The sequence below is a fragment of the Malaclemys terrapin genome, chromosome 17, assembly GCF_027887155.1.
Source record: "Malaclemys terrapin pileata isolate rMalTer1 chromosome 17, rMalTer1.hap1, whole genome shotgun sequence".
Taxonomy (NCBI): Eukaryota; Metazoa; Chordata; order Testudines; family Emydidae; genus Malaclemys; species Malaclemys terrapin.
The window spans coordinates 16,324,860-16,352,103 of record NC_071521.1 but is presented as its reverse complement, the minus strand read 5'-3'; the positions used below and the strand labels follow the sequence as shown (position 1 = coordinate 16,352,103).

Here is a 27,244-nt window from a genome sequence, read left to right as displayed (position 1 = left end):
CCAGCCTAGACACGCATGTGCAGCAAACCCAAACCCAAAGCTAAGTTCTGTACATTTTCTACTGGCCCACCGGGAGCAACAATGGCTTCCCAAACCAAACAGGCACCAGCAGAAAATCCCCTCCTTCCAAATTCCATTGGGGAGCGACAGCGGCTGAGCGTGGAAAACAGGGCCCTGCCATGCCACATACCGAGGGAACGTTTCTCCGTATTTAAAGGACCGTTGCCCTTACACACACACACACACACACACTCCCACACACACACACACCCACACACACACCCTAAGAAGTCACAATGTAAAGAAATTAGAATTACTCCATCTAATGCACCAGCAAGTCATGCCTGCAGAGAAGCGGGCAAGTATAGGAAATAATGCAACCACTAGCACACAAGCATGGTGAATTCCAGTACCAAGCCAGCCTTGTGCAGGCCTCTTCAACGGCTACAGAGTCACCCAGGTTTGGGCAAGTTGTTTGTTCCTTGATATTTCCTTAAATATGCTCATCAGCAGAACAGTGGCCTCTGCTCCTGCGTCCATTTTGAATTTCACATTGTCTTCTTGTTATCAGTTCCACAAGCCATCCAAACCTCAGGGTTCTGGCCTGCTTTGGAGTTGGCACAGGTCACCAGCCCTAGGAATAAACTGCCCATAGAAGCTCCCACGCAGGACATTTCCCTTGCCCTCTTCTAGACACTTTGGGGGCTCCTTGGCATTAAAGGCTGCACCACCATCCTTGCCATCTGCTGGGCAACTCACTGGGCCATGCACACACCCAGTGTTGGCCCACCTCATCCAAGCCCTGGTAGGCTCACTCTTTAGGCTTTGTTTCGGTCCTTCCTGGCTTTGCGTTCTTCCATTCGCTATGACATGCAATATCGTCTCTATCGTAGTGCCCTCCTCATGGTCTGGATCTGGTAGGGTGACCAGATGTCCCGATTTTGGGGTCTTTTTCTTATATAGGCTCCTATTACCCCCCACCCCCGTCCCGATTTTTCACATTTGCTGTCTGGTCACCATAGGATCTGGACACTCACTGCCTGTCCCGCATGGCATATGGCTGGGCTAATGCCAGGCAGAGGTGCTTCTCCTAGAACAGCTCTGCCAATCAAACGTCATATCCTGACCCGCAGCACCCCAACACCCTCCTTCACCCCCCACCCAGCTCTGCCAATCAAACGTCATATCCTGACCCGCAGCACCCCAACTCCCTCCTTCACCCCCCCCACCCAGCTCTGCCGATCCCCTGCGTTTCTGTAACCACGCTCCTCTCCTAAGCAGAGGGTCCCAGTTGTGCTGTGTTCTGCTGAAGGGTGCAGCGGTTTGGCACTGCGGACAAATGTCAGCTGGGGAAGTGAATTGGCGAAGCTCATTCGCGCTAGTGCTTTCGAGTTTATACTGGGCGGCCGGGATTAAAAGGCTAACGCATTAACCCGCTGCTCTTCCCCGGCACTGAGATGCATCAGATATGTATTTTAATTGGAAATACTCTGGCACCCGGAGTGCTTGGGATCTGTAACTGCCATGGGCCATGGACTCCAATTCTCTTGCCAGCATGGGGCAGAGTCCATTTTAACAGGGAATAGGAAGGCGCTCATGCAGGACGAGGAGCCTGTGAACCTAGCCAAGGATTCAGCTTAAACGCTGAGACTCCTGTGGACAGAGAGAGAGAGAGAAGGCTCCAAAAATTACACGCACGAGGGATGGGAGGGAGGGGAATGGGGATGCATGTGACATTGATGCTAGGGTCCTTTTCCCCTGTTTGCAGGGCACTCTCACCCAAGCTGTACATGCACCCAAACCAGCCCGCGACAGGTCCCTTGAGCCATACACGTTTGCACTGGCATCCACAACACATTCAAGGAGCAGAGGGCAATTCCCCAGGAAGCAAGAGCTTGTGAGTGGAGGATGTGGGCAGGAAGGAGGAGGAGGGGGTGAAGGAAGAGGGAAGGAGGGTCTAGAAGTGATTGGGAAGGAGATAAAGTATCTGGGCACTTTCAGTCCAGTCCCATGTGGCGACAGGTCCCTCTCCCTTTGGCTCGGATGTAATCAGGGTCTGCTCTGCCCTTCCGTTGCTGGCAGTATAATTTCACACTCAGCGGGGTTACAGCACTGTTCCTAATACCATTAGCTGCTGGACATGTTGATGATTCCCTGTTCCTTTGAAGAGGTTTCACCGGAGCCAGAGATAACGCACCCGAAACTTCCAAATACCCAACTTCTAAAGAGCTCCCATTCCGGAGCAGGCTTATCAATGCAGACAGCTGCAGCTCCGGGATGGGGTGAGACCCAGCAGGCAGGGGCTGTCTCTGAGGGAGGCGGGATTGCCAATCTCCAAGCAGCCCCAGCATTAGAGCTCCGAGACATCAGTCTCGATGGAAAGGCCGTGTCTGTTACAGGCCAGTGCTGGGCTGTTAATACAAGCAAGCAGCCACACCAGCGTGCGAACCTTTCCCTTGCTTTGACTCCCAAGAACCCTGATGAGGAGCCCCGAGCCAGCAGACACAGTGACCTAGGGTGACCAGATGTCCTGATTTTATAGAGACAGTACTGATTTTTGGGTCTTTTTCTTATATAGGCTCCTATTACCCCCCACCCCGCCCCGATTTTTCACACTTGCTGTCTGGTCACCCTGGACCCTCCCTCCCTGCCGATATTATCCTATCACAGGGAAATCTGCTTTCATGCCCTCCCTCCCCCAAAGGCAGTGCTCTATCTATGTGGGCCTTCCACCAAGGTTTCCAGCACAGGTCTGTTTAAGCCGCGCTAAAAGGCTTTCTCCTTTGCAAGACCCCTCCCCACCCCCACTTGCTCCAGCCCCCGAGGTACCGCAGTTGAAGATGCCTGACATCAGCAAACCCTCAAAGCATCTCCCATGATTTCCAGGGGGTGCCCCCCCTAGGATGACCAGATGGGATGAAGAAAATATCGGGACACATGGGGGGGGGTGGAATCCCACCAGCGTAGCAAAAAAAGAAGAACGGAAAAAAAAAGCGGAGTCCCACGAGTGGAACAAAACAAAACAAACCCAGAAGTGCGAAATATCGGGACACCCAAACAAACATTGATCGGAACGCGGGACAAACACCTACAAATTGGGACAGTCCCGATTTTATCGGGACGTCTGGTCACCCTAGACCCCCCCCCCCCGCCACAGCTACTGCCTCGGCTGCATGCTCAATGCTGTCAGTATTAGCAGAGATCTGTATGCACAAGGGCTAGCTGCACTATGCACTGGGCAACCTCAAGTTCCTCTTCAGGGCCCTGAAAAGGGTTTGGGTGAATATAGGAGGCCTTTTCCCACTCCTGTCTGGAAGCTACAGGACTCTCTAGCGAGCAGCAGCAGATGAGCTGGGAAGGGTTTTTTACACACACACACACACACACACACACACACACACACACACACACGGAAAGCTTTCAAGTCCTGGATGCACATCGGGCATTGCACCACAGTGCTGCCCCAAATACAATTTAAAATGAGACCCATCAAGGAGCAATGATGCAATAGGTCAGAGTACAGAAGGCTTAGGCTCCCCTTTCAAGGGACCCCGGACAGCTCTGCTGCGGGGTTTGTGTAAGCAGGGGAAGGGAGAAGGGACGGTGCCCATTTCCAGGGGCATGGGCCAGGGAGAGGCACTGCAGGTGGGTAATACCGGATGGGAATACACAGGCCACAGCAAACTGTGAAGGGGCGGGACATTATCCCGCTTTCCCAAGTGACTCAGTTGCTTGGTCTGAGTTCTCACCTCCTCTTGCAGCTGCCTGGGGACTGAGACTGCTGCCGCAAAGCCTCCCTGTGAACAGATGGCAATTTCTTCCAACCTCGGGGCTGTGTAGTATGTAACATGCGCGAGTAGCACAGCGATCTTAGGAACTGCGGGGAGAAGGCTTATTTCCTGGAAGGAAGCCGGGCGAGAGATTAGAGGGGGTTTAGATGAGACATGAGAGGGACTCTTCAGCTCGCTAAGTATTGTAAAGGTCATGGCCCTTCCACATCCTTTGTTCAGCTGACAGGCATGATCAGTGAGGCCGTGATTGTGCCCCATCTAGGCACTGTACAGGCGCATCAATCCAGAGGCATCTGTTCGAATGTCTGTCATTGGAGTGGATGCCAAGTGCAGGGAGGTGTTATCCTCACAGAAGGAAAATCCCAGCTGTCGGCTAGTTGCAAAATGACCCCTCCCCTACCACATTCACTCATCTGTCTGGGTCTGGGAGGGGGAAGAATCCCAGTGCTCAAAGATCATCTCCACTCTGGTATCTTGCACATTTCAAGGAGCAGGCAGCCAGCCTCTCCCCCCACCCCCCGGAGCACTGCAAGGCAAAGCAATTGCTTGTATGGGCTCAACAGATGGAGTTTGATCTAAGTAGTGTGGCAGACCAAAAAAAAACAACAACAACCACCACCCTCTAATTGACAAGTGAGGAATTGTTGCACTTAATCTGAATAAATCAGCCAGGCGCCTTCGCTCCCTGCCAGCAGAGATGAAGGGAAGGCAGAAGAGGCTAGCGAGGCCAAGTGGCACGGCAGAGTGGACCAGTGCCAGGATTCTTTCCCCCACCCTTTTCCAGCGACACCCTACAACTGTCCATGAAACCCACACAGGAGTTTGGCCCCCCTCACAACTCCCTCACGAAATTCACCCAGGCTTGTACCTGTGATGGCAGGGCCGGCCCACAACATTTTGGCACCTGAGGCGGGGAGCTCAAATGACGTCCCCGTGCCCCCTCGCTTGGGCCAAAACTTTGAAATTCTGGGTCCTAGTGGCGCCCCCCTCAGTCTGGCACCTGAAGCACCTACCTCAGTTTGCCTCATGGTAAGGCCAGCCCTGTGGGATGGGCACTATCCTGGCTGTCACACCTGAGACTGAACTGGGGAACCCCAGAGCGAAAGGCATGAGTCTCTACAGCTTGAGCTAAAGAGCCAGACTCCAGCCAGCTCTGTAACTCTCATGTACCAGGTACAAGGGGTATACACCCAGGAGCGGCGCCAGGGTTTTTGGCGCCCTAGGCGGGGGTCCTTCCGCGCTCCCGGTCTTCGGGGCACGGTGGCGGCGGGTCCTGGAGCTAGTGAAGGATCCGCCGCAGAATTGCCACCAAAGTCGCAGAGCGCGGAAAGACCCCCCGCTGCCGAATTGCCACCGAGGGCGGCAAAATGCCGCCCCCCCAAATCCTGGTGCCCTAGGCGACCGCCTAGGTCCCCTAAATGGAAGCGCCGGCCCTGTACACACCCTACTGACCAGAGGACAAATATTGAGTCAGATGCCATGCACAGCACACACACAAGCTAGGAATAGGGCTGTCAATCAGGCAACATCTGTGCAGACATCAAAAGGAGTTAAAACAGGGGCCGTGCAAGCGTCATGTACTCTGGACTTAAGAATAAAGGCCTGCCGCAGCACCTCCGTGTTCAGTCCTTGGATCCCATGCGGTTCTGTCTGGGCATCTCAATTCTGACGCGCGTGACCTCAGTTATTCTTGTCCTGCCCATCTCGACAAGACCAGCCCAGTGACCGCATCCCTAACTATAGTCACAGGCCTTTTCTGACAATTCTCAGTGTTGACCAAATTAGTTTTAGAATTAAAACCACTGCTCACTAAGCGTGCCAGCTCAACCCCCCTTCAGTTCCATTCCATTTCTGGTTTCTGAGGTGAATGGGACAGTCCTAGAGAGGTTATGGAGCATGTACCCCCTGCTCGTTACCCCGATGGTTTAAAGGCCTAGCCAAGATGTCAATCTTGTATCCATCTGTAACCCCTGGCAATTTAGAGATGGCCACAGGCATCAATGGGAATTACAGACATTTACGGCAATCGAGTCCACTCTCACTAAAGAGCCTCTATGCCGTAAATCCAACTCCCAGACAGGTCAAGTCGAAGCCCTACCGTTGAGTCCAGCCCTCTCTGCACCATCCTCTCATCTCCTTTGTTGGCTGTTTCCAGTCTTTAGGGCTGACCTTTCTAAAGGAGGTTAGTGGATCCTTCTACATCCCCATCCCCTCTTCGTTCTCCCTTGAGGCTATACTGCAAATGATTTACCCTCCTTCGGGTTACCCCACTCCCACACGTGCCTCATGGGGAACAGTCCACTGCCGTACCCTGTTCTTCAGAGGATGCATTCTACATTTCCTTCTGCTGGCAGAAGGCTCAGCGAGAAAAAAAAATGTTATATGGAGAGGAGTGAAAACAAAAAATAAAAACAAAGAAAAATGCTGAAAAAACACCATTGACAGAATGAAACAAACTGGGCCTTGGGCAAAAATGCCATGTCACTGAGACAAGAAAGGGGCCAAATTCATCCTCAGTGGAAACTCCAGAGCGGCCAGTAGAGTTCCACCAGGATTTCCTTGGACCCAACGGGTTTAACAAATTCCAGCCCATGCACAGGATTAATTTACATACTTGCAGCCAGCAGAGCATGATAGTTGCACTCCATGGGGAGAGGGGCGGGGAGTCCACCTCCCCATGTTACTGGAGCCAAAGAAAAATTGTGGGTTTGCACCATTGCTGGCTATGCTGCAGCCACCTCCGCGGACGGCCGAGTCCATTAACTTGATGGCAGGGACATCACACACCTGTCACTTATTAATGAAAACATAAATAATCCTTCCAGCCTAATGGGAATTCTTTCCGCTAAATCCAGCCCTTCTGCAGATCCTGAGGGTAAAGCAAAGAGAAGGGTGCTCTCAAACACGCCCCTCCCCCTGCCCCGGCTCACACTGAGAGGATGCACGCACACCCCTGCCTCTCCAATACACACATCCAGAGACTTGTTCAAAGGTCCAGAACAAGGTTGGACGTGCAGCCGCCTTGGGCGGGCAGGACGGTGGCCAGGAGGCAGGATTTGGAAGGAGCAATATTCCAGGCGCCTTTGCACTCTCTTTGCCTGGATTCTGCTACTGAACCTCAACAGTGCCGTGGATGCCTTATGGTCTTTTGGGGACACAGGGTTGCCTCACCCAGTGCGCTGTGGGGGACTGTCCTCAGTCATCCACTGGTGGTGCCCAGTGGGGGGGCTTTTTCACTGGCTGGTACGGCCCCCCCCATGGCTGAGCACGGCACAGCAGCGTCTTCAAGTGGCACTCGGTCAACAGCTACTCAGAGGCCCCTTTTCATGACTCCGCTCTCAGGCCAGGTCAGAGTCAATAAAGGGAGACTCCATCCCCAGACATCAGCCCCACCTTAACCCCGATAGTCCTTGTCCGCACCTCCCCCTTGCATCAGGGTAGTTTTTTTACATCCCCTCCCTTGAGGCTATTAGGGAACCCCAGGCCCTCCCTCTACTCTGGGTTCCAGCCCACAGACCCTGTATTAAGCAGCCACGGTCTGTTACTGCCATTTCCTACCTTCATCTGCCTCCAGGCCCCCCTTTCACAGAGTGACGTCTTCCAGAGCTTTCTGCCTAGAGATTCTGGCTCCTTCTGGCTCCTTCTGCCGCTCCCTCCCAGTCTGTGGCTGATGCAGAGTCCCCTCTGGCTCCCTACAGGCTAGGGCTCCTGCAGCTGTCTGCCAAAGTGCCTTTCCCTGGTAGCTCTCCTGCTCTGTTCCCTGGGAGCATGTCTTCGTAGGAGCCTCCTCTCTCTGGGAGCACCTTCCCCCAACTGAGTTCTGGTGCAAGTGTTCATTAGCCAATTGGCTGCCAACCAGCCACATAGGCAGTTGATTATTTCCAGGTGGGCTGATCCTCCTTAAAGAAGCCCATCAACATATAGACCGGGCTCCGACTCCCCTCTCCCATGACATGCTCCCAAACTCCCAGGCAGAGTTAAGTGCATCTCAGGCACTCTGTAAAGCCATCCCATTGGATCCGCTGGATGCAATGCCCCTGAGTCAATATGAAACTGCCCCAGGACTGCACCCGAGTTGTTGCGCCACATACACATTGGATGGGAACAGGGATTCAGAGAGTATGTCGGGGGGAAGGTGGTCTGGAGAGGGAGATCAGAGACATTTGGATGGAAGATTCCTGTTGAACAGGAGTGAGGGGATCGGTGATGTGCCCTAGGGGAGGAAGTCCCAGTTACCTGAGGGTTGGCAGGGTTCAAGTGGCAGAGCTCCTTGTTTCTCCCTGTGCTGCACAACACTAAGGCCTGTACCATACACAGAGCAGCGGCCCCGGGAGCAGATCCAGCCTGTGGAGGCGTTATTTGGCAGCCTGTCGAAGGGCCATGAACAGACTGGCATTCTCCTGCATTCTTACGGTGCACAACTGCTGCATGGCACCAACCACTCCGGGGCCGGCACGAATGGGAGCAGTCTGACTTTAAACAAAGGAATGAATGTAAGCCGCTGGGTAGACACTAAAGATATCCATTGACTTCCTCTGGGTTTGCTTGAAAGGTAATTTTAACTAAGAGAACTGGGAAATAGGAGTCAGGACTCCTGGGTTCTATGCCTCACTTTTCCACTGACTTGCTACGTCAGACAATTTCTCTGTGCCTCAATTTTCAGTGTGTAAAACAGAGCTGTGAATCTTAATAGCTGAAGAGCTGCCAACTCTCGTGGTTTTCTCATGCATTTCGTGATATTTGGTGTTTTTCTTAAGGCTGCAAAGTCCTGGCACAGTGAGAATCGGTTTTGTTTTTAAAGTAGATTTTAGCCTTCCTGGTTCCAGAAAATAGCTTAAAAACGACCCAAGTGGGGTTCCTAGGCTCAGAAACTAGAAGGCAAAGGAAAAGGCCCAAAATACGTTTTGTGGGTTTTCTTAAACAAAGCTCATGATTTGCAGACCAAACTCGTGATTTTTGAGTGCGTGGCTTTAGCAGTACTGTTTGTAACGCTCCAAAAGCCTGGGAGAGAAGGTGCTATAGGATGGCACAGTATAATTAGTAAAGTTGGTCAAAAAATGTCATCTAAGCAGTTTTCGGAAAGTGCTTTGACATAACCAAAATGTTTCCTGGAAATATGTTGAATTCGACTACATTTTTGATAAAAAAAAAAAAAAGTTTGGAAACATCTGAAATCAAACTGGAGTATTTTGTTTTCACTTTCTTGTTTCTTTTTGACTCATTTATATTTAATATTTTATATTTATGCTATTTAATAATTAATGTAATTCACTTGCATGCATTATGTTTACAATCATATTTAATATACACCTCTACCCCGATATAATGCTGTCCTCGGCAGCCAAAAAATCTTACCGCATTATAGGTGAAACCGCGTTATATTGAACTTGCTTTGATCCGCCGGAGTGCGCAGCCCCCCCCCCCCCCGAGCACTGCTTTACCGCGTTATATCCGAATTCGTATTATATCGGATCGCGTTATATCGGGGGAGGTGTATATCTATATATAGACTCTGTGATTAAGGTATATTATATTATGACATTATTAAAATGTTTCATATTGCTGTCGAGCCAAGTGGGGGGGGGGGTCTCAGATGCACTTAATGAAGCCACCCCAGGTGCTTAAGTATAATTGGTTTTATTGCTAAAGTATAATAAGCTTTTCAGCCTTTACGCGTTACTGAATAAGTGCTTTTCAGCAACCAAGCAAGCATCGATGCTTACGCCCCTTCTGCTACAGACAGTCCTGGACTCTCCAGCCTTGTACCTGTAGCAGGCGCTGCTTCAGGTTGGGGGAATTTCTGGGCACCCACAAGGCCAGGGTCCGCAGGTGAGACTGTTTGTCTAAAACAATTTGCATAGCTATTTTTATTTTTATTTTTTAAGGGGGGGCGTGTAGACCCACAAGCAGGAAACATTACTGTTTTCTATTTTCACACTTAACCTTTTTAGGCCCTCCTTATTTCTTGTCTTGTTTATTTAGTTGAGTGGCTGCAAGCCAGCCCAGCCGGTTAAAGCCAGTTCACTACTAGCTCCCCCCGAACCATTCTGTAACAACAGGACAAGGTAACTTGCAGTCAGCCCAACAATTGCGAAGATCGTTTAGAAGTTTCCAAATCAAAATATTTCAGAATTTTGATTACATGAAATATTTCAAGAATTGGACTTTTTGTCCCTGTCAAACTGTCCGGAGTGGCTCACAAGTGAGAGTACCAACCTTGGGGCGGACTGCGAAGAAGCAGGGCACAAACCCCAAACGGGTTGTGAGTTCTAGGCTTAGATTTTCCCAACCAAGTATCAAGTGTGAGCTCCTCAAGCACCGTAACAGCCTTAACGTGGAGTGACAGACAGTCCCCTTGGGCACTCTATCTTGGCACCCAGGTAAGCTGCCTTTTTGATGAATGGTCCCTTACACCAAAAATCGCAATAATATTCAGGTTACTCCCAGTTCCAAAGGTCCAGTCATTTATCCCAGGTCAATTGTACCTTAGATCCTATATCAAAGACAACACTTGCAACAAAGCGGTGTGTGCCCTTTACGGCTAACCCAGGCTAAGCAGCTGGGGATCCCTTGCTTATGCTTTGCAATTTTTGCTCCCTTGAGTCCAAGTAGCGTTCTTGTCAGGGCTTTTAATCCCTTCCCCAAGAGTTCAAGCTGATGGGACAAACCCACCTGCACATCTCCTCTCCAGGGATGCAGAGGGAGCAATCAACCAAGTCTTTTGTCCTCTGATGTTCCACAGTGGTTTGTCTGATGTCTATGGGCCTTCCTTTGTTGGGCAGGAGATGACACCTCCTGTGGTAAACTAGTATTTCACACTTGGTAATGCTTCTCCCATGACTATGTGGATTTACAGTTTCAGAGCAAACACGTAAATACTGAAATATACACATATTTTATCATTCTAAATACCTATTTTAACAATTCTAACACACAGGGGAGCCAGACTGGTTTCCAGCCATGCCTTTGTCACGTTCAGTGAGGTTCACAGAGTTTAAGGCCAGAAGGGACCATCATGATCATCTAGTCTGACCTCCTGCACACTGCAGGCCACAGAACCTCCCCCACCCGCTCCTGTAATAGACCCCTGACCTCTGGCTGAGTAACTGAAGTCTTCAAATTGTGATTTAAAGACTACAAGTTACAGAGAATCCACCCTTTCCACTAGTTTCAACCTGCAAGTGGCCCCATGGCTGCAGAGGAAGATGAAAAACCCACAGGAACTCTGCCAATCTGACCCAGGGGGAAATTTCTTCCAAACCCCAAATCTGGCGATCAGTTAGACCATGACCATGTGGGCAAGACTCACCAGCCAAACACCTGGAAAAGAATTCGCTGTAGTAACTCAAAGTCCTCCCCATCTAGTGTCTTCTCGCCGGCTACTGTAGATATTTGCTGCTAGCAGTCGCAGATCGGCTGCATGCCGTAGGCAGTCTCATCCTACCATCCCCTCCATAAACTTATCAAGCTCAGTCTTGAAGTGATTTTGGTTTTTTGACCCCACTGCTCCCCTCAAAAGGCTGTTCCAGAACTTCGCTCCTGCAATGGCTAGAAACCTTCATCTAGTTTCAAGCTAAACTTGGTCATGGCCAAGCGTAGAGGCCTTGGCATGAGCTGGCACCTGGTCTGCCAGTGTCACAGTTCTGATTGGGGACAAAAATAACATCTGAAATGTTGGAATTTCCCAGAGGGTAGAAATGTCCATTTCTGACTAATTATTAGTTATTAATTAGAGGCTGTTTTCTCAAGCATCAACCATGTTTGGTATTGGTCCTGAAAGGCTGAATGTGGACTGATTTGCACAAGTCCCACCTCTAAATGCAGCAGGCACCCTGCCAAACAAAGAGCAAGAACCAGAGATCTTATAAACATCCACTAATTAATAGGCATAATACTCGGTGCACTCAAGGAAATCCTTTATCCCCATTTTTCAGAAGGGGAAAATGAAGCACAAGGGGGTATGGTCACCCAGTAAGCTAGTGGCAGAACAAACAACAGAATCCAGGAGCCCCAACCCCCGGTCTCCTTTCTCCAACCACTTTATGCTGGATGTGATTTAAATGCTGGACATCTTTATGTTGCTCCTGTCTTCAGCAAGAAAGTACCAAAATCTCAGCAACGTTCTGGTAAAAGTCTCTCGCAATTCTTCAGTGCCATTTTCAATTGCTTTCTTGCACACATGGATGAGCAGATTCCAAAGCACGCAATGATGCTGCTGAATGCACAATGCTGCAAAGCAATCATAAAAAAAGAAAGAAAAGAAAAGAAAATCCCCAAAACAAAACCAAGCAAAACTGACCATGTGTTGTAGCAACGCATGTGAGAGTGATAGCCTGGGGAAGTAGGTATGGCCTCCAGTCACTTCGTAGATCGGCCAATTGGTTGAGATTATAAACAAGGCATGATCGTGGTCTGTATTCCTCGCTCTTCTCCTACTCCCAGCACTTCAGCCTATCTACCGGAGTCACATAAAATAACCAGGAGACAGAGCGAATCCATCCAGCTTGGAGAAATTCTTCAATGCAAATTATATAGTCATTCCCCTCCAGTTCTGTTACAACAGCGCCATGGCTCCAATATCCCTTCTAAAAACCCTCTACTGCATTTGCAACTCTTCTTTTTAAATGTACTCTCCCCCCCCACACACACACACACACCACACACACAGTTTGTTTGGTGTTATAATAGAAAATGGATGCATCTCATTAAAACATATCTATCCACCTTATTTTCATGGTCAATGTCTTTGTTTGTTTGGGGGGGGAGGGAGAGACCCTTCGTTCAAGATGCTGTCTCCTTTGTGGGAAGCTGAACAAATATATTTTCCTCCTTCATAAATTCATAAGACGGTTGCTTCTCGAGCCCGCTCTCCACCCCCCTCATTGTTCTGGGCTCGAAGCCAGCACAGGCCTTATCTAGGACCGGGCAGGAGAAAAGAAACCTTGATACCATCACGCTTTTTCAGTAGTTTAACAAATCTGAAAAAGTCTCAGTTGCTTTTTAATAAAGCTCGGCGCAGGCGATGGCTGTGCGAAAAGGGAGATGCTCAGAGAGACTGATATCCAACCCCTCCTGTCAGCTCCAGGGCCGGCAGCCTCAGCTGGAACGTTTCCCACACCCCCCCCGGATTAGGGCAGTAACGCAGACAGGAACTCTGTGGCGGCGGGGTGGGTGGGGAGATCCATAGACTAGCATAGAATTATAGAATATCAGGGTTGGAAGGGACCTCAGGAGGTCATCTCGTCCAACCCCCTGCTCAAAGCAGGACCAATCCCCAACTAAATCATCCCAGCCAGGGCTTTGTCAAGCCATTTTGGTGGACGGACTATGGACCTTAAAAACCTCTAAGGAGGAGCCAACAGATCAAGTAGTCTAAGCCATCCATGCCTGGGAAGGATGCTGGCCCTGTTGGTTTGTTTGTAATGGAAGCACTGTCTAGGGCAGCAGTTCTCTAAGAGGGGTGTGTGGCCCACACATGGGTCTCTTCAAACGCTTTTAGCAGATTCCACCCACTGGCTGACGGCAGTAAAATGCTTGGGTCACTTGGACGCAGCAGCAGCCAAAGCATGAAAAGGAGACAGCAGCTTGCTTCTAGCCCCGCACGGCCCCAAATTCCACCCTCCTCCGTCCGCCACTCAGCCCAAGCGCTGCTGTTCCCGGTGCCCAGCTCTCAGGCTGGGGGAGTAGCATTGCAAAGGGGTGTGCAGCTGGCTTCACAGCCCCTCGGGGCAGTGCTGAGCACTGTACAGGCGAGGTGGGGGGAGGAAGGGGATTGGAGTCTCCCCTCACCCAGAAAGATGACAGCCATCCCAGACTCATCGTTTTTTATCTGAAACCCACAAAATAGCTGATGACTGATACCATAACCCAAATCCCATAATCCTTTGCAGTCACAAAGGATTGTGGGATATATGGGTCACATAGTAATTTTTTTTTCCTTTGCCATTTTGGTGGACGGACTATGGACCAAAAAATGGTTGAGAACTACAGGTGTTGGGGACTGGGTCACGGGACCTATTCCTGGTTCGGATACAGACTCGCTGGGTGACCTTGAGCTGTCATGTGCATGAGAGCTCCCTGATGGCCACCTCTGGGCCAGGGGCGTAGCCACAGGTGGGCCGCTGCCCACCCACATAGCATCCAAATCACACCCTGACCCTGCTCCCCAGCAGGAGCGGCGGGCGGAGCAGGACAAGCCCCTGCACCCCAACCCCATTTTCCTGGCAGGAGCACTGGGGGTGGGGGGGAAAAAGGAGACTGCAGACAGAAGGGGTGGGATGGGACTCCCACTTGCCCAGGGTCCCACAAAACCATAATCTCCATCTGTGGCGGGGAGGTGATCCTTCTGTCATTGCCTGCCTATCCGAAAGCCAGGGCCCACCCAGTTTTCGTCTCCTAGCTACGCCACAGAGGATCTGGGTGCGCAGGGCCAGGTATTTATGGAGGGGGGCAGGGGTTCGAAGCAGAATGTGGGCAGTGCTCACGCTGTCCTGGATACCTACGTAATACAGGTGGCCCAGGGCTCACCTAGGCAATCAGCTGCTTGGGACTTCCCAAACCTCAGCGCTAGATGATGCTGTAGTCTCCAGCCACTGCAGTTCTCCCGCACTGCTCTACAGTCACTCAGGGCACCGAGCGCCTGTGGCCTGCTGGGATAATACATCAGGCCTCACCAGTGCTTGAAATGATGGGAAAGCTTCCGAAAGAGGAGGGGCAGAGTCTGCTTTATTGATTTAAGAGGGGAGGGTGGCCCACTGGTTAGGGCACTAACCTGGAACTCAGATGCAGGATCAATTTCCAGCTCTGCTACAGACTTTCCCATGTGACTTTGGCCAAGTCACTGGGGCTCTCTGTGCCCCAGCTCCCCTTCTATACAAGAGGGGTCATAGCACCACCCTGCCCCACAGCAGTGTTGGGGAGGAGAAGTACACAGAAGATTGTGAGATGCTCAGATACGAGGGGGAGTCGATAAGTGCCGTAGTCAGATATGGATGTAACTTTTGCACTCCGCATCTAAGTGCTGCAGGAGATGAATGCAAGGCAGGTAGGGGGCTGATTTTTTTTCTTCACCGTACGGCCAATACGTTCAGAAGCTTGAGCGGGAGCAGGGAGCCCCTCGACACTCACTGTCCGGAGCTCTGCAGCAGGCAAGGCCCAGAGAATTTTCAGGGCTGGGCTTTGGTTTGAGCAGGATTGTGCAAGCAGCCACGCACAGTTCCTAGGTGCTGTGGACTGGCTGGAAATGCCCATTGAGACTGGTTGAACGGACCCAGTGCAAGGCTCCATGTGGACACACCCAGTGGACAATCTACACTGAAGCAGTTAGGTGTAGTTTCCAGCCTGAGTAGACATACCTGTGCTAGCTCTGATCAAGATAGCATGCTAGAAATAGATGTATAGCTGCAGCCGCATGAGCAGCAAGATGGACTAGCCACCATAAGCACAATCCTCTAGCCCCCCTGCATACAATCTCATCTGAGACCCTAACTACGTACCTGGGCTGCTGTGGCCACCTGTGGATTTTTAGTGCGCTAGTTCAATCAAAGCTAGTGCAGGTGTCTCCTCAAGCTGGAAATGACACCTTCCAGCTCCAGTGCAAACATACCTTTACATGGGTTTGAACTTGCCTGATAGGGGTTTAGCTTGTACCTAAATTACAGCTAAACCAACACACACCAGGTGCAAATCAACATTTAACTTCAATCAGTGCAAACCCTTATAGCTCATCTCCCTTCCCCCCAGTTTCAGCAGAGTCCAAAGGGACATCTGATATCTCCAGCTCTGAACCAGGGCAGCTCAGGGGTGAGGGCTACAGTCTGATTCAGGGAGCAGCTCTGGGTAGGAGTAGCCCAACTAACCCAGGCCTGGGCCAGAGAATCCAGCTGAACCTGGCTTCATGAGCCACGCCTGGAGTGTTTGGTTCTGGATGGCAAAGCCTGGCTCTCCAGTTCTCTTTACCGATTTTATCCTTTCCATATTTCCGCCCCCCCCCCGAGTGAAGCCCCATCCTCCTCCTCCCCATGGGGGCCCCCAACCCGGGCTGGGGCAGGCAGTAGAAATGATCAGAAGCCATTCTCACTCCAGCTGCCAATCTGACAGCCCAGCATGGCCCCGGAGACCTAGGCACGGGTGACCACAAGAGACCGATTTCCAGACTATTGCGGGGGGAAGGGAGGAGGGAGCCCAGCAGCCGCCGGGGAGTGTTGAAGGACAGCCGGAAGAGCCGCCCGCCCCTCGGTTACAGTGCGCCCTGACCCGTCTTCATCCTCTCTCCAGTCACGGCGCTCAGCTAATTGTCTCCACTCATGTGTGCAAACTAACCATTGACTGGAAAATGCCACAGAATGTTAATTTCATTTGGAACGGGGTAATTGCAAAGCGCTTCCCTTTCCCCCACTTTTTTTCTTTCATTGTAGTGAATGAATAAGTGTTGTATTAATAGCACCATTTGCAATTACGGCCACAATCACAGCCCCACCGATGGGCAACTGCCATTATTTCCCCCCCCCTCCCCCCGCGCACTTTCAGTGTGTTCCTTCCCCCTCCCTTTCTCTCATCACGGTAATTAAGATAATGCTGTATAATTATAAATACGTAGGGAAAGATCAAACACTTGAGAGCTGTTGTCCAGCATCTCCTCCCTCAAACCTATGCACTGCGAACACCATTGAAAGCAAGCAAGCAGTCAACTCGCTTCTTTGGCCATGATGTCAGGACCTAGCCAGGTTCCCCTGGGATATGCAGCTGTATCCCCGGTCTGGGATGTGCCTTGGCCCAGCCCCTCCCATGTCAAGCAGTGAGGAAACTCCCCCCACATGGCACTGTGATGGGGAAGCTCCCTTGCCCTGGGGCTGCCCAGAGGATTCAGGGGACCTAGGGCAAAGCAATTTCGGGGGCCCCTTCCATAAAAAAAAGTTGCAATACTACAGAATACTATATTCTCATGGGGGCCCCTGTAGGGCCCGGGGCCTGGGGCAAATTGCCCCACTTGCCCCCCCCCTGGGCAGCCCTGCCTTGCCCTTCCCCACCACCACCTTCAGGGCACTCTGTCACCCTGCCCTTCCCTCCCACCGCTGGCACCCATGGGTCACTGTGGCAAGGAAGCTCACCCCTTAGCTGGCACCCTCACTAGCACGGAGAGAGCACTCCCATGAGGAAGCTCACAGCATCAGTCCCCTTGGCTGGTACGGCCATGAGGAAGCCCACACAAATCTTGTTAGAGCACCTTTTAGCATGCACAGCCAGATAGCAGGAGCAGAGAGCCGGGACGGCTAACGGCGCCATCCCTCAGCAGCCGCCAGCGCTCCTCAAGTTATAAAATAATTGAAAAGTTAAATAAAAACACTCTGGAGGAAGCTTCCTTATTTGGCGCTAATGGGCACATGGCAAAATCCCGGCCTAATGTTCCGTGGAGCGGGGAGAGAGAGATCAATAATCTCCAAGTGAGAACAGTGGTGCTGCCGCCGCCCCACCCCTCCTGGGCAGCCAGCAAAGGTTATTAATGACAGCGCTTGAAACGGAGAACGGAACATCTTCATAAAACGCATGTGGGGAATGAGGGCCTCTAGGCCCTTCGGAGACAGGGAGAAAAGTCCCACCTCTGCCCCTGCAGAACCCGCTCTTGATCCCCAAGGGCACGAGGTGGCCAGCACTAGAGACTTTCAGCATCCTCGGGAGGTGAGGGAACGTGCTCTTTCAATTGACCAGTGCTGGCTGAGGAAAGGGTTGGGCCGGCCATACCAGAGCCTGCTCTGTGCCAGTGCAGAACCTCTCCAACCCAGGGAACCAGCCGTCCTTCCTAGAGCTTATCCAGACCTCTGGCGGTATCTTTAGCTCAGGGTCTTTTTTAACATATCTGGGGGCCCCTAAGGTGGAGTGGAGTCTCATTGTCAGCCGCCTCCCTGCACGCAGCTGTTGGAAGTCATGAAAGGACGACTCCAGGGAAGGGGTGCGAAATGGAAAGGAAGGGCCCGAAGGAGAGAAGGGGAGGGGAGCTCAGGGAGGGCAGCTCCTGCAGTAGCAGCGGAAGCCCAGAGGTCCTTCGCCCCATGCGAGGGACTGACTCAGAGGGGAGAAGTCCACCTACCAGATCCCCATCTCAGCACTGTCCAAGGAGAGCCAACAGGACGGCTCTGGAAAGGCATCATGTTGCCGGAGTCAGACCATGGCAGAGCTCGAAAGCCTGCATCTCTGTTCTGTGGAATCCCACCATGGTGCCGATCTAGGCAGCTGTCTGCAGCCCTCTGGCAGATGCTGCCCATGGTGCCCATTCACCCCAGGAGATGCCAGGAGAGCAAACAGACTGGTTGGGGACAAGAATGCAAACCTAAAGCAGCCCTATGCCAGACGGAAGGTGGCACTGCAGTTGCAAACACCTGGGCTGGAGCTCAGATGCTTGTCACTCCGGAAGGATCAGCCTGTCTGCTTTGATAGCCGTGAGTGATGCTTCTTTCTGCCACAGCCCAGGGAGCGCACTTGCCCCACCGAGGGGCACTGTCTCTGCCCTGCTACAGAAAGTGGATGCGTGGGGGGAAGACGACAGATCCTTGTCTTGCTGTGAGACCTGTGGGGCTGCTACCAGGCCTTGACCAGTCATCACTGTCTCCAAACCGTGTTACGCAGGAGGCCGGACTAATGGTCCCTCTAGCTTTACAATCTATTAATATGAATCAGCAGCTTGATCACAGCCATTTGGTTCCTGCCGCTTGGCCTAAATCCACAGAGTGAACATGCACCTAATCGGTTTTGATGTGGTTAACAGACAGTTCACGAAGTGAGAACGTCTATCCACCACCCACTGTAATGCAGCCTGACCTCAGCATCCCTCCCTCTCCACCCCCCAGGACACCTCCCACATGCTCATCCCCTCTCGGGCTCCTTCACCTTTCTCCCCAGCAGCGCTGCAAAACATTTGCAACGCCGCCACCACCCTGCTTTCTGCTCCAGAGAGCCTGGCATGGCTGCCCCTGGGGTGATAGTCAAGCCAAGATGAGCAGGCACAGGGGCTCCCCAGCAGTTTGTCCTTTTTGTCAACAAGCTTGCTCTTCAGTTTTTCATTTTTCCTTGCCCAGCTGGCAAACAAATGCCAGCCCCTGTGCATCTGCCCTGTGGAAGCCTGTGCCACACGTTGAGGAGGCAGCTGAGAATGGATGAACTCAAGCAAGCCTGTGTGTCAAAAAGGAATGGCATTAACTCAAAGAAATGCAATGCAAAGTATTATTGTATGCGCTGCTGTAAAACCCAGGAGCCTTCATCCCAGACCCCCTATGTTAGATGCTGTACAAACACACAACAAAATTCTTCACATAAGTTACACAAAGTAAAGCTTCATAAAGAGCACTGCAAAACATCTTAGTAAAAGCAATTAACAATCAGACAAAGAGCTTCCATCTCAACAGTGTACGTGGGGCACCGTGTGGAAGGAAGGTTTAGGTACAGGAAATAGGTGGCTTGGTGACTTAAGGAGAGATGACTTGCATATTCAGAGGTGGGATTCTTGCTTTGGATAGGTCTGGAGATCATATTCCTCCTAGAGTGCAAGTTGGCACGTACCTTCAATATTAAAGCATGGAAAAGAGAGGCTGACTGTCAGGAGAAATCTTCCTTTGATGCTGAGATCTATTCAGTTCCCACAGTGGAAGAACACTCTCCCACAGGAAGTAACAGAAGCCAAATTGTTCTGTATGTTTAAAACCCCACTGGGGAAACACGAGTAAACATACAACGGGGAACAATCCTGTATTGGCAGGAAGATGGAACAATAAGTGTTTATATTTCTAAGTTTATCAGATAAAGTGGGCAAGTGGTTGTAAGAACATGTGGAGCAGGAGTAATGCATTCTCATCCCTTGTCTGTTGTAAGTGGAAAAGCAGGGAGATCTATTCTGTACTAACTGAAGCATCAGAGTGGTTTGTCAGGTGAGCGGACTGTAAAGATATGTTACAGGATGGCAGCTCTGTCACTTCCATGCTCGAGACTGCCCTGGCGAGGACCCCATCTCAGCAGGAAGCATGGTCTCCTGGCCAGTGAAAGCATTTCTGCCTACCACTACAGCCTGGGAACCCAGAAGAAGCCAAGATCGGACACGACCTCGACAGGCTGTGGTTACACACACTCACAGTGATGTTACAGACCCTGGGAATTCCTCAAGCGGCTTCCCCCTGCTTGCAAACAGCTGGGTCGAGCAACCAGACCCAGGCTATGTTCTCCCATTGCTGTAATTAATCCACCATCCCAAGAGGCAGTAGCTAACGCAGTCTACACTGGGCCATAGCTGCACCTCTCAGGGTGGACACAGCTATGCTGATCTAGCTTTCACCCAGGTCTCTTTCTCAGGCTGTGAGAGGAAGGAAGCCACTGTCTCCAGGTTTACCAGAAGAAGCCAGATCTAAGCAGCGTCAGCCACACTGCATCTCGCAATGCCTTACAACCTAATACACAGAGCAAGAGGGGCATCAGACTTGAACCCTGTGGCACCCTATAAGGATGAGTTGCTGCCCTGGTGAATGGAGTCAAGTTTTAGCAATGCTCTCCGCCCTCGCAGGTCCTTCACGTAGGTCGCTGCCTCAGGATAAATGCTATCAAAAGCTGCCGATAGATCTAACATCATCAATGCAGGCGCTTGTCCTCGATCCATCATCCTTACGAGTTAACTGACAAGACGGGCGCAGAACCAGTCCTACACCCAAGTGAAATGTGACTGACAGGAGGAGGAGAAGGAAAGGGAGCAAAGCAGATACTGCTGGAATTGGCATGGCCACTCCCTTCACCATAACTTTCCCCCTAAGAAAGGATGCTCACAAGACTGTTTCTGAAGCCAGGGGCAGACCACGGGGGGGGGGGGGGGGGGGGGGAGGAGGGGGTTTGAGTTCCTGGCAACTTGACCCCCTAAGAGAAGCACTTAGAGAGCGAAAAGGACCCATCCTTGCTCACCCCCCAGGCTGAAGTGCCTGAACTCCACTCCAAGGCACAACATCTACATAGCTATTGTTAGCATCCTAGCATGAACCCCTGCAATATAAGTTTCTGGGCTTGCTCCCAAATGTAATGTAGATGTATCCAAAGGGGGACAGAAAATACCCTGTGGGAATAAACAGCTGCCTTTCTTTGCGTCAGGGAAAGAACATCTCTACGCCAATCCTGGTCAACACTCCACCTACGACCTAGCTAGCAGCAGCGACGGGGCCATAAATAATGTAAATGCTTTATCAAACATTCATAGTTATGTACAAAGCGATAAACAATGCCAGCCTGGGATTTATATTTATATAGTTCCTGACGGCTTGTTTTCTTTGGATAGCCAACATTTCACAGCTTATCATCCATGTAGTTCTGATTTGGCTTGGATGAAAAGCATTTCAGACACCAAGGGAATTCATTGTTATCTCACACGAAACCACCACGGCCTCCCAACCAGCAGCCAGGGTCTGACATGACCCCCACCACCACCACAGACCCCGAGTTAAACGAGCTGCTGATTCCATTGGCAAGAAGGTTACGCCGCTTCAGTTTATACACGGAACCTTCTCTTCAGACGCAATGAATGAGACCTCGCGACTGGCGTTGAGGGGACACCTGCACTTCGAATCCCAGCCCGGGGAGACGTACCCACGCTAGCTCTGAGCGAGCTGGTGCGCTAGCTGCAGCGGCGTGAGGAGCAAACCACACCGAGTACAATCCGAGCGTCTCATACATACTCAGCTCGGCTAGCCCCTCCCAGCTCCTGTCCCACCGCGGCTACACTCTACTTTTAGCATGCCAGCTCTAGCAGGTATGTCTCCTCGAGCTGGTAGTCACTCCGCCCACTGAAAGGCGGACATACCCCCGTGCCACAGTGAAACCAGACCAGCCTCGGTCCGCCTGACTCGCAAAGCAGTTGCTTGGAATCATTTACCCTGCGGTAGAAATTACAGGCACAACCAGGTCTAGGTGCTACAGTCAGTAACAGTCCCTGGCACAAAAAACTTCCAGCCTTCCCAGGGCTCTTGGAGTTTTTAATTTGTTACAAGACCTGAAATCAAGAGAGACTCCAGGGCTGAGGAGTTTTGTAAGGACGTTTTCACCTCGCTTTACTGCTCACACCTCATAGGAAGCTGCATGCACTTTAGAAACCAGTCTGATGTCTCTTCAGCCTACTCCCAAAGCTTCCTAATAGAACTGAAGGCGGAATTTTATACCAGTTTTGCTCAACCAGTGCATCTTTGTGCGTGGACACTCATATCTGTTTGAACCAGGCTTAGGCCTGGTCTACATGCTTGTTACTACACCAGGGAAAGGTCTGGTATTTTTAATTGATACAGTTAAGCCAATGCAACCCTTTGTAAGAATGCCAATATGCTGACACTCAAGAAACCCTGAAAAATATATATTGCTGACTAGTGAAACAGAGCCATGGTCCTCCTGGCTGGTAAAAGCCAATAGAGAATAGCTGTGCCGACTGCTAATGGAAATAGCCAATGCCTCCGTCCCAGGAGCTCACCTACCAAACTCAAAAAACACAGCCAATGTACCCACAGTTGTTGTAGGTCCTGTTAAGGTATTGGGGTGGAGGGAGGGGGCAGAACGTTCCCTTTAAACTGATCAAGCAAAGGACGCCTGAATTGCTGCTCACGAAGCGATGTTTGCTAGCTGTTCTGCCTAGAAGGGGAACACATTACAATGGTCCTTTACCCTTCTGTGACCTCCAAGTGATCAGCAGCAATCCACCTTCTTCTCCCCTCCTCGCTCTCCCGGCAGCCTGCACCCGTTCCCCTGTGATGAACGGATCGCCGGGAGAAGAAGCCAATGCCACCCTGCAGCACTACTAGCCCGCAGGATCCCCAAGGCTTCCCCCTGCCTCCTCGCTGCATGCCTACCGAGACGCCGCTCCTCCTGCTTGGCTTGTTAAGGGGGCAAAAAAAAGCCTCGTTCCACCCAATTCCATTTGTTTTGCTTGATGAACTCAATCCTCCCTCCGGAATAAAACATAAGCCGCGTCCCCAAGTCCCCAGGGTGACCCAAACTGGAGACTGATGCAATCGAGTTCACTAAAGGGCTGATCAGAAGAAACCCAAAAGCCCAGCACAGGGGCTGTCCACTCCAGCCAGAGAGGCAACCGATGTATTAATTAGGACCAAGTGGAGGGATTTGGAAAGCGGAAGTTCTCTTCAGCAAGTTAAAACAAAAAACCACCTCCCCCAAAAAACAAACAACCCCCCCAACATTAAGTTCAAGCAACAAAGGGCCTGACACCACAACCATTATAACCCCTGCAATTAATACCCCTGATTGAACAGAACATCCCTATTCAGAAAAGCACTTCAGCCCAGGCTTAACTCCCACTCATTTGGGTGAAGCACACAGGTGCTTTGCTGAATAGAGATGGAGCTAAGCACAAGCTTTAATGCTTTGATGAACTGGGCCTAGTTCTCATTTCGCAGAAGCCATTTTTTTTTTCTAGGTTGAAATTTGCAATGGGATGTTTTAAGCAGGAATTAAAGACCTACTTAGAATATTCTAATCCCCATCCGTGGGGGCATTTTGACTGTGTCTTTAAACAGTGTTTATAAAATACAGGAGACGTTTGCAGGGACTGGATCAAATATAAATTGGGTCATGGGCCTTTTTGGTAACTGCTAGAGTAGGGTGGAGTCCCAAGATACAGCAGATACCGAACTGATGCTCTGCTCCCTCTTAGCATGTACCCATGAAGCCAAGCAAATATTGGAACCAGCATTTTTTTTTTGTTCTTTTTAGGATCAAAATGCCTCTGATTAATATTTTGCCCCCCTACCTCTCCATTACGATTCATTTCTACACTCTCGCACTCAGCAGAGCGACCGAGCCAGGACCAGGCTGCACTCAGAGAAAACCTGTTCCTACCCCACAGCTCCCTAGCCTCTCTCTGCAGAGCTCCCGAGTTGTTGGCCTGCCAGTGAACTCTGCATACTGCTGGGATCATGCCCCATTGCACCCTTGAGAGTGCATTTTAGCACCACAACATACAGACTAGTGGATTGTGCACTGGAGTTGGATTCTGGAAACCTGGGTTCTAGTCTCAGCTTGGCCACTGACCTAGGGCAAGTCACTTCCCCTCTGTACCTCAGTTTCCTCATCTGTAAAATGGGGATAATGATACTGACCTCCTTTGTAAAGCGCTTTGAGATCTGCTGATGAAAAGAGCTAAGTCTGAGTATTAGCCTCTTACATTTTTGTTCACAGGTGCATACAAGAAGCTTTTGCTTATCTACTTTATATGGGCCCCTTCCCCTAGTATCTGATCACATCACAGCTGTTAGTGTATTCCTCCTCACAACACCCCTGGAAGGCAGGCAGTGCTGTTATCCCCATTGCACAGATGAGAAACTGAGGCCCAGAGAGACTCAGTGATTTGCCCAAGGTCACACAGGAAATCTGCAGCAGAGCAGAGACTTGAACCCAAATTCCCCACCTTCCAGCCCAGCATTAATCACTGACCCAACCCTGCTGCCCTGTGCCACATGTTACTTCCCTTCCCTGAGTAGAAACGCCACCTACTTTACAAACAGTTAAGCCACACAGCACCGCTGGCTGCAGGGAGACAAGCGTCATCTCCCCTCCACAAGGGAGCTAAGTAAACACAGATGTTTCAAGGCGCAACAGTGGGTCAGAAGCAAACCCAGACCCAGAACAGCGGAGTTCCAGACCCCTGCTGTCAGGGCAAGATGACAGTCCTGATACACTTACTGCATCAATCACCTGGAGCTCTGCTAATAACTCATCTCTGTGCTTTGGGTTTGCAGGCAATACACACATTCTGGAGCCCGTGAAGCGGGCAGGAAGGCAGGCCTGAAAATTACTGGAGACATGAGCCAAGATGTTTGGCTGCTACTGAAAAAACAGAAGATGACTGTTTTTTGCTCTCCGGGCTGCTATTCCTAAACACCCGTTAATTTCACCTGAATATTGATCATGCAGCAACTCTGGCTCCCTCAGTCCTTGGAAGAACCTGTTCAGGCAAAGACTTCACTCCTTTCTGAACCACTGGCTTCTCATGTTGGAGAGGTGAAGAATCCAGGACGGCAAAGAGCACCTCTGCCAGCGCTGAGTAGGAAACAGTTGGCAGGTTACAGTGACAATCCTGACGTGTTTTCATTCTTCTGTTCCATCCTGGTTAGGTTTTTATGCAGAGCCCATCACCATAATATCTGAGCACTGGTGACGTTGCATTCTGGGATCTCTTCAGTGAACCAGCAAGTACCAAGGAGATTTCACAGAGGACGTTTTCAAAGTTAGTTAATATCTTATTTCTGTGCCGATTGCCCCCCAGACCCAGCCTTCTTCAGACGGGGTTTGGCCCAGAAACTTGTGGCTCACTCCATTCTCACTTTTGCTTTGCAGTTCACATTTAACGTTAAATCAAACTCACTTTTCCCCCCAGACCTTGGTAACTGATGCAGCTTCTTTGCCACAGCGTAGGGTCCGATCCTGCTCCCAGTGACGGATTGGACTCAAAACCCTTTACTACAAATCTCTTCCAGTCACACTAAGAGCAGAAACATTTGTTGGTTATCACCTGGCTAGACAATGTAACAGCAACAAAGAAATAGAATGTTCATGCTGTTGTAGGCGTGGATGCTATTGGTAGAGATAAGAGATAAAGGTATTAAAAGCGAACAACAACTAAAGTAGGAATTCCCATTGGAAGAGTGCTTCTGGCCATCATGTTAGAGGAGATACCAGAGGGCAGAAAGTGCAGATATCACAAGCAGTATTGGCACCTCCTCTACTTGGACAGATGAGTTACAGTTCAGGATGGAGACTGGTCACAGAGAGCTGGCAAAGGAAAGGAATTGAAAGACCAAGACCAGTGGTGGATTAATGATTTTGCCGTCCCTAGGCCCTGAAATAATTGCTGCCCCCAGCCCCATATGAACTTGTTTTAGTTTTTTATTAACGTTTAGGATTCTCGCGAGTATGTTTATTAAATGGCATCGCGCCGTCATTGGTGGTTTCAATACGCGCTATGATTGATAGAATCACGGCGTCACTGAAGCCGCAATTACAAAAATGCTGCTATTACTGTGAAAAATTTGCTGCCCTAGGCCTAGACGATAATACGCCGCTGACCAAGAGGTGGAGTGGGTGGGGAAGAAACCCAATGCCACAAGCACAATTTGAAAAAGATTCAAATTTGGAGGGGAATAAAAATGCCTATTGCTCAAAATGCACCACGGCCTCGTCACACCAAACCCCTAAAGAAAGCACAGAACCCAAAGATTGTAGTCATGCCACACCTCCGAAACTTACAATGCCAAGTACAGAGGTAATGATCCCAACCATCTATCCTGATGAATGCAGAAAAGACCCCATCCCACCAACTCACAGTTTCCCCCGAGTCCCACATCCCATCCCGCCAACGCACTTCATTATCCAAAAACGATCTACTTGGCTAATGAAATCTCCCAACGGATACTCTTCTTTAAAAAAATAAACCCTGTTCATATTTCTCTCCCATGAGCAGCATATGCAGGATTTTCTTCTGTTTAAATTCATCTGGGTTCTCAGCCGTGTCACCAGGTCAGTTCTACTCCTACTGCAGCTCTAATTTAGTTTACTTTAGGTTTGCGGTGGGGCTGTGGGGCATTTTTTTTTTTTTTTTTTAATAAAAAATGAGGTTGCATACTACTTATCATGTTAATAGAAGTGTATGATGTGTCCAGATTAAAGTCTGCTGCCTGGGAAAAATAAACATCTCATCTTTGCCCTGCTGTTTATCTATCCACAGCAGAGCCCTATATCAGGTCAGAACCTGTAATTTCATTAACTTTATCACTCAGATGTGCTTGCTGCCAACTGTCATTCCATGCATCGCGCCTGCGTTTGTTTGCACCAGGTTCCAACTTCAGCAGTTCAGGTAGCACCAGTGGGGGCTGGTTTCCTGCTTGCTTAGCTGCAATGCACCCGCAAAGCATTCTATGGGGAACTTGGCCCTACGGCTCCCTCCGCTCAGCCCACCTACGGTTTCTGAAATAGGCATTTCTTCTAAATAATATCCCAAGCCTGGCAGAGGTTTCTCCATTGGGCTGGATGTCGCATGCAGCCAGAATCCTCCTCGAGATGGGCAAACACGACCCCCCTCCCTAATCAAATGAACACAAAGCGGGGGGGGGGGGGGAAATGCTCCTCCTCCAGGAAAGTGCCATTGATCCTAACAGCTGGTGGCTGCCTGGTGTGGTGTGCCTGGATGCCTAACGACAGGGGCGCTTCCATTACTGCGCTGCCACAAGGTCCTGCCAGGTTGAAGGCAGCACACCCATGGGTCTGAGCTCCTGGGTGCCCAGCATTCGTCAAACCCCTTCTCTCCCAATCAATCACTTGGTGCTGACTGCACACAACACCTGTCAAGTGCCAGGCCACGGGTGAGAAAGTAAGAGGAATAGCAAACTCCTGAGCTTCATCTGAGTCACCCTCTACCATGGCTGTTACTGCTCGGG

The 27,244-nt window shown here is 50.6% G+C and overlaps 1 protein-coding gene across 3 annotated transcripts in view; it reads right to left on the bottom strand.

Moving 5' to 3' along the window:
- Positions 1-27,244, bottom strand: part of ASTN2 (astrotactin 2) — a 657,219-nt gene that overhangs the window by 475,693 nt on the left and 154,282 nt on the right. Inside the window, exon 1 of one of the 3 annotated variants that reach the window (XM_054007155.1) lies at positions 7,350-7,553. The exons of the other annotated variants lie outside the window; for them this stretch is intronic. The gene's annotated coding sequence lies outside the window, so the exon portion shown is untranslated. Of the gene's footprint in view, positions 1-7,349; positions 7,554-27,244 lie in introns of those variants that run through there. 3 annotated transcript variants of the gene reach the window in all.